The sequence below is a fragment of the Hydra vulgaris genome, chromosome 15, assembly GCF_038396675.1.
Source record: "Hydra vulgaris chromosome 15, alternate assembly HydraT2T_AEP".
NCBI classification, from domain to species: domain Eukaryota; kingdom Metazoa; phylum Cnidaria; class Hydrozoa; order Anthoathecata; family Hydridae; genus Hydra; species Hydra vulgaris.
In genome coordinates this window covers 55,062,253-55,069,507 of record NC_088934.1, presented here as the reverse complement: position 1 = coordinate 55,069,507, position 7,255 = coordinate 55,062,253, and the positions used below count along the sequence as shown (strand labels likewise).

The following is a 7,255-nucleotide window of genomic DNA, read 5'->3' as shown; positions in this document are numbered from 1 at the left end:
TGATTTAAAAGTTTGACTTTATGTACAGTTTAAAATACTCTATAAACAAAATTATAAAATTATTCTATGGTTAATAGGTTGACACACCCTAGATTTTCTTTTTTTTTTTCTATTTTGTTTAAGAATCAATGTTGACGCTCAAAAATGTTATGACAATTTAATAAGGTTTGAATTTGGTTAATAAATTTTAGGTTAAACTACTTTCGAATGTAGGCGACAGTGATGAGGTTGACGTGACAAGACGAATTATGAAACGTCTCATTACAACAAAGCTTGCTTGTCTTGTCAATCGGAAAGGTGTTTGCGGGAAGCATGGTTTTGGAAAGTTGCGTTTAAAATCGGTTGTTGAAGGTATGTACTTTTCTAGTTTAAATTGTCATGACTGAATCTATATTCAGTCAGATAAATTTTGACCGATGAAAACAGCTGTTTTCATCGGTCAAAATTTATATCATTTTTGTAAAACCATTGGTTTTTTGCAATTAATTGTTACGAACAGAACTATGACCGTCAACGACGATAAGAAAAATCAACTACTAATTTATTACCTTGAAAATACTATATTGTTATATTAATATTATTTAATTTTGTAATTAAAACATTGAGTTTTATTAAATTTAATAATTTTATTGGTTAATTTTTTTTCTATACCATACTACTAAATTTCGCCAGAGTTACTTAGTTTGATAAATGTGAATAAAACTAAAAAATTAAAGAGAATTTTTTTCTATCGGCCCAATGCAAGTTTTATATCGGGGGAATGGCAGTTTTACCCTCGGCCCAACGCATGTTTTAATATCGACGTAATACAAGTTTTACTACCGGCCTTCTGCAAATATTGCTTTTGGCCCAACACGGCTGTTTCAAACCGAGCTTAACGGCTTCTTGTTATTTTTTGAAAATATTGACTTAAGGGGTGTTACTAAAACTTCTATAACTTTAAAATATTAAAGATAATTTTGTTTTGTAAAAAGAATAAAAACACCAATAAAATAAAACTTCTTTAAGTTTAAAAAAAACGCGACTAATGATGAAGTTGGATGAATTCAAGTAATTTGATGTTACTTTTTATAAAAAAAAAATCAGAAAAATTTATTTCTGATAGTTATTCTCAAATATACCCAATGTTTGACTATTATAAAAACAAAAAAACCTTACTTAATTGTTTAAGGATAGCTAAAACAGACTTTATTGAGGTCTGAAAGCAAACCGCACTTTTCGCAAAGTTATGAAAAATGTAGTTAAAAGGGGGATTAGCTGTTAAAAGAGTACATTTTTAAACCTAGGAGTTCTTGTTTTAGAAACTTATTTTCCTAAGCCAATAAATTCATTGCATTGCAAAATAAAGCCAGATTTCGATTTTGGAATATTTAGTCAAAACATTTAAAGCTTAAGCATTTATTTTTTTCTGTGCATACAGTTCTAATAGTATGGTGTTAAGTTGTTAATAAATAAACACTCACCAAGTCTAATAAAATAATTCATGGCCAAATTTGAGTTTAAGTTTTTGAATTAACCTCGCTTTTGGTAGTAGAATTATTTTATAGCACTTGAATCTATAGTCTCTTCTCTCAGTAAATAAAGTGTTTGAATATACAAATAGCTAATTGAAATCTTTTGAAAATTTGTTTTTATTCCCGTTAAAAACTGTTTTATAATCAGTTGGTTTACTGATAGGTTCTTTAAGTAGTAAACTATCTTTGTACATCCAATTGATATCAGATTCATACTCATGCTAAACCAGAAAAACAATTGCTCCACTCAAAATTTTGATAAAAATTACAAATTCTTAATTTATTGAACTAAATTTTTGCACCAACTTGATATGAGATTTATATTCCATTCTTTAACCAGCGAGGAGGTATGTAGAGCAGAGGTACTGCAAAGGTAGAACTAACTTCTGGTGATAAACATCGAATGGATATGTAATAAATCTATAAAAAAATGTTACATATAATGAAGGACAATACATTTTTTAAATTAAATACACAAACATACAAGATCATACCCAACCAACATACCAGTTGCTCTGATCACAAGTTAATATATAAAAGCTAGATTTTTACATACATTTGATGCAAGACTAGTATTCCATTCTTTAACCTTAGCGAAGGTATTGCATAGGTATAAATAACTTCTGAAGATAGGAACAGAATGGGCACCTACCTAATATATAAAATCAATATATTAAAAAATAATATTTAAAACTAACATTACACAAATATTAGAACAGAATAAAATTATCTTATATATAAATTAAAGATCTCATATAATTTATCTTACTTGTAAATAGTTTTTTTTGTTGTTGTTGTTTTTAATTTTTTAAATATTTTAACTAAATTTGATGACCACAAACAAGACAAAGACCTTGTCTATAAAATGAATTTTCGCCACGCTCAGAACACACAACACACTTTCTCACCTTAGAGGCTTGAAGCTTCCTATCAGCTTTGCTGTGCAATTCAAAGCGTTTTAAAACAAGATGCAGCTTCTGCTCCTGATTTCTTACTGAATGCAACTGTCTTAATTCCTTATTTACGCTATTATGCAAACACTCTTCCTCCTCTTCACTTAGCAACCCAATAGTTTTATGGAATTTTACAAATAGTGGCACATTAAAAATAAGTTCATGTATTTTTCGTGTGATACTTTCATTTGGAAAGCAAGCATGAAACCCAATAGCAAATAAATTTATATATTGATGAAGCTCAGTAATTAGCCTAATACTCATAGTCTCTAGTTGAGAACTTAATGAGTTACAATGTGTGTTGAGAGCACTATTTTTAGAATTTAAATCTGTAATCTCAGCTTCCAACTTAATTACTTGCATTTTAAATTTTTCTATTTGCTCATTATTTGTTTTATTTTCAGAAGTTAATTGATCAATTTGATTCAGTAGCTCCTGACTGTTATTTAAAGTAAAAAAGTCATCTGCATCTGCTGATTTTTTTTTTTGGGCGGAGCTTGCGACAGTTGAATTGTAAAAAATTCTTCGTTTTTTATAGCTTTGAAATTTTTTTTATATTTCATTTTTTTGGCGTGTTAACTTTAGGCACATTTTATCAAACTCGTCATTACTAGGCATATCAAAATCAATTGGCAAAAGAAAACTCATAAAACTAAATAAATCACCTCTTATTTTAAAGACTGTAATTAAAATGGACATGACATTGTTACTGATCTTATCTGTTCTAATTAATCGCTTAACAAAAGGAAAGTTACACCTATCTTCCCAACCATTTTTCCATCCAATATGTTGTTTTAGAATTTCCCTCTCAGTTGAATACATTGTTATCAAAATAATATTGACTTATTAATAAATATAATAAAAACAAATAAAATAATATTAATTAACAAATATATGCACTAGATAAAAGTGGATTTAACAACTTATCTGATATTAGTTTGATAATCTAAAGAGAAAAATTCCGCGTAACTTTGTTTACTTTTATACTTCAAAAATTGACTCGCCGAAACAGTTGTTTGGAGAATATTCGTTAATAAATAGTTTGGGACGTAACGCATAAAGGTTACGTCATCGCAAAAAAACGTCAACAAAAATGTACGCCTAAAACTAACAAGATTAGTTGTAAAACATGACATTTTTGAAAACATATTTCATAACATAGCTGAAGACACGCAAAATAATTTTTTTATTTTCATTTGCATAAAAGGTTGAAATTTCATTAACTTACGTCATCTATCGTAAAAGTTACGTTTTGCATTTAAAAACGATTAATTAAAAAATATAAATGCTTATGACGCAGGAATCTGATAGAATGGACATTTAGGGTTAAGTGTTCCAAATTTCAAATATCAAGCACAAAGCTATGTTATGAAATCTTAGTTAGCCCAACTCATGTTTTCCGGAAAATATACGAAAATTAGAAAAGTGGTTCTAAATTATTAAAAATATTTTGGCAATATTTATTTTTATACCAATTAATGAAAATATTTATTTAACAAGGAAAGATAGATATTTTATATTTTTTTAATTGCAAGATGAAAGCATTTATATAAAAAGTTACTATTAATTTAAAGTTTGTGAATTTTTATACTTTTTATGCGGAAATACTTTTTTTTTTGATAAACTCATGACGTCACGCTCGTTTTTATATTGAGTGAAACAGCCGTGCCAATGCCAGATTTACTGTCGGCCCAGCGCAAGTTTAGTGCTTTTTGCCGCTTCTGGCCCGGCGTTGGGCCGATAATCAAAACGATACAGGACCAATGCCGGCAACCAGCACTGGGCCACCATTTTTGTTCGCAGTGGGCCAATGTTAAAATGTTACATGGGACGTCCCTGGTAGTACCGCGTTTAACTTGTTTCTTTGCGCAGCGGTCACGTTTGTCAAGGTTTGTGTTTCTGAGTTATAGAGTTAAGAGAGGTTATAACTACAATTAAGTAGCCTTCTTGTCTGCAGTGGCCTTCTCGGTTTGGGGAGGTGAATTAACAAAACAACAACGCAAAAAAAAATGACCAGCTTTAAAAAAAAATTTCAAAAAAGTGTCATTGTAAAAAACAAAGTGGATGTATATAAACGTAACAAGAAACAATAACACTAAACGGTGTAACAATAACACTTTGAACTTTCAAATGTTTTTTATAAGGGTTCAAATCCAATAAATTAACATTAAGGACTGACAAAACCAAATGGACTCTCTTTCATTCGCTTAGGAAAAAAAAGTTTTTACTCTTTAACTTGACTTAAATCTTTATTGATGAAATTGAAATAAAAGGGGACTCTGCTAATTATAATTATTTCCGTTATTATTCTTAGGTGTTTATCTCGATGCAAACATTACTTGGAACCAACATATTAATTAGGGACTTTCGCAGCGTGCGGTTTTAGTATATGACTTTTTAATAGGGGATAAATAAACAAAATGGCGGTTTTGTTTCATTAATTATAAGACGCTTTTCGTTGTTTTAGCTTTTGTAAACAACTTTAATAGACGAATATTGGATATTTTTTGTTGAAATAATTAGTATTACAAAGATATTAACACTATAAAGTGGTTTTGTTCTTCATATTTATGTTACAACAACGTTAATACAAAAAAAAAGAGATAGGACTTAAAAAAAGAAATAAAGAATAATACTTTATTTTAGTCAAATCTTTGTAATATCTACATATTGAACGAACGGATACATTTTTTATAAAAGTTAGAGCTCAGAAAAAGAAAACACTTCAACTCATTAACTTATGTAAGCCCACAGTCTCAGTAATTCAGTAAAGTATTCATAAAAGTTAATGCAAAAAGTGGTAAGTTAGATTTAAACAGAATAAAGAACCAACAACTTTCAATAGATACAAAATGAAAATAATATAAAACAACATTAGTATATATTATGTTATTTTAAGGAACAGTATAAATTTGCAAAACAATATAAAGATGCAATAAGCAAAAAAAATGCATTTTTGTAAAGGGCTAGTTGAGATAGTAATGAAAATTTTGTATGTGAAAACAAAACATTGCACAAATGTGATATGAAAGTTTGTTTCCTTTATTTTAGAATTTTTTTTTCTACATTTAATTTAATAACTGCATCAATTTTTCTGTTCTAAACTGCATTCTCTTATATTTAAAGTATACTTTTTTAAAATAGATGAAGTGATAGAAGGGTCTACTAAGTCTTTTCTAGCTAAAGAGGTAGTTGAAGGCGAGATACTTGTAGAATCCAAGAAAGTTTTGAGTAGAAAAACGTCTTTCTGCCTTTGATTTTAGTTTTTAAACAAAAAAAGGTACTGTTTAAATTTATTTATTCTGATCCGTAACTCATGTAAAGTGCAGCTTGTAGATAAGCAATGGTCTATTAATCATTTTATACAATTGTTTTCTATCTAAAAAAATATCCATCGTATTTTATTAAGAAGAAAGGTAAAAACATACTGGTATCGAGATCGACATTGTTTTCGTTCATTTATCCCCTATAAAGATGGCTCCGAAATCTCATACGCCAAAACCACTCCTTATGAAAGTAACTATTTAAGAAGACTAACCGCAGGGGTGGGCTGGAGCCGGCTCTGTCCGGCTCGCGCGAGCCGATTGTTAAAATTTTTGAAACTCGTCGAGCCGCTTGTTAAATTAACCCTAAAACCAAGAATAATCCATTTTAAAAGTATGTTTATGCAAAATAAGCACATCGCGCTGATGTGCCACACACTCGCAAACATATCATGTGCGCATCACAATAAACACATCATGTGCGTACGTAAAATACGAAGTGCTTGTCTCTTGCTTGTGAGTGAGACACGAGTTGTGAAGCTTCGGCACACTGCACATGGTATCACCCGCTTTATTATTTCCTTCGTTACTTGTCACAACTTTGTTATTTTTATAATCTGTTTGTTTTCTACAGATTATGTAGGGAATGCGAATTTTAACGAAAATAAAAAAATCGGAATTTGGAATTCGAAAATAAATCTTTTCGGAATTCCATTTCAATAATATTTAATTATTTTTTTATTTGTCTAAAATATGCTTTGAGGAAGCAGATGTCGCTTAAAGCTGAGTCTCCTAGTCTCGATCGAACTTTACAAAAGTTACCAGCAACTGAGAAGACTCACTCAGACTCCCCCTCAATGGTGAAATCAAAATCAAAAATTAGTAGACGCGCTATTCAAAGAATTTCATTTCAGATTTCTTGAATTAAAGCTCTTGAAATTAAAATTAATTTTATTGGAAAAACCAATAGCAAATTTCGATGCCATTCCTTTTGTTACATCTTGGACGAACCAGAATCACAGGTTAGCAACTGAAACAAGGGTAAGAAGAGGGCACAATAATGATGTTTCTGTAAATGAACAAGACGTATGGACTCTACATTAATTAATTAATTAATTAATTAATTAATTAGGCATATACATAGCGTAATATGTTAAATTTGGAATTTATCGGTTTTATTGTGCAATAAATATTTCGTTTAGTTATTTTGTGCAATAAATGTTTTGTTTTGTTATATATATTTTATACTGTACAAAGATTAATAAAGACAATGTACGCATTTACCGTTTTTTTTTTTTTTAAATAATAGCGAGCCGGTTGCTCAAAATTTGGTGTCCCACCCCTAACTAACCGGTAATAATTTATAACTAATTACGAGTAATATACTTTTAGTTATAATAGATATGATTTATTTAACAATAAAATAATTGACAATTGCATTATAACTGCATAATTAACTGCCATAAACTTGCATAAAATGTTTTGAGTGAAATATATATTAAAATAATTATTTTTTTCGTTTTCC

The 7,255-nt window shown here is 29.2% G+C and overlaps 1 long non-coding RNA gene across 1 annotated transcript; it reads right to left on the bottom strand.

The window, feature by feature from the left end:
- Positions 1-1,613: 1,613 nt before the first annotated feature.
- Positions 1,614-2,087, bottom strand: LOC136091510 (uncharacterized). Its single transcript, XR_010644038.1, has 3 exons — positions 2,071-2,087; positions 1,821-1,934; positions 1,614-1,735 (listed from the first exon to the last, which is right to left on the bottom strand). It is a non-coding gene; the product is annotated as an uncharacterized LOC136091510 (long non-coding RNA).
- Between the last annotated feature and the right edge of the window lie 5,168 nt (positions 2,088-7,255).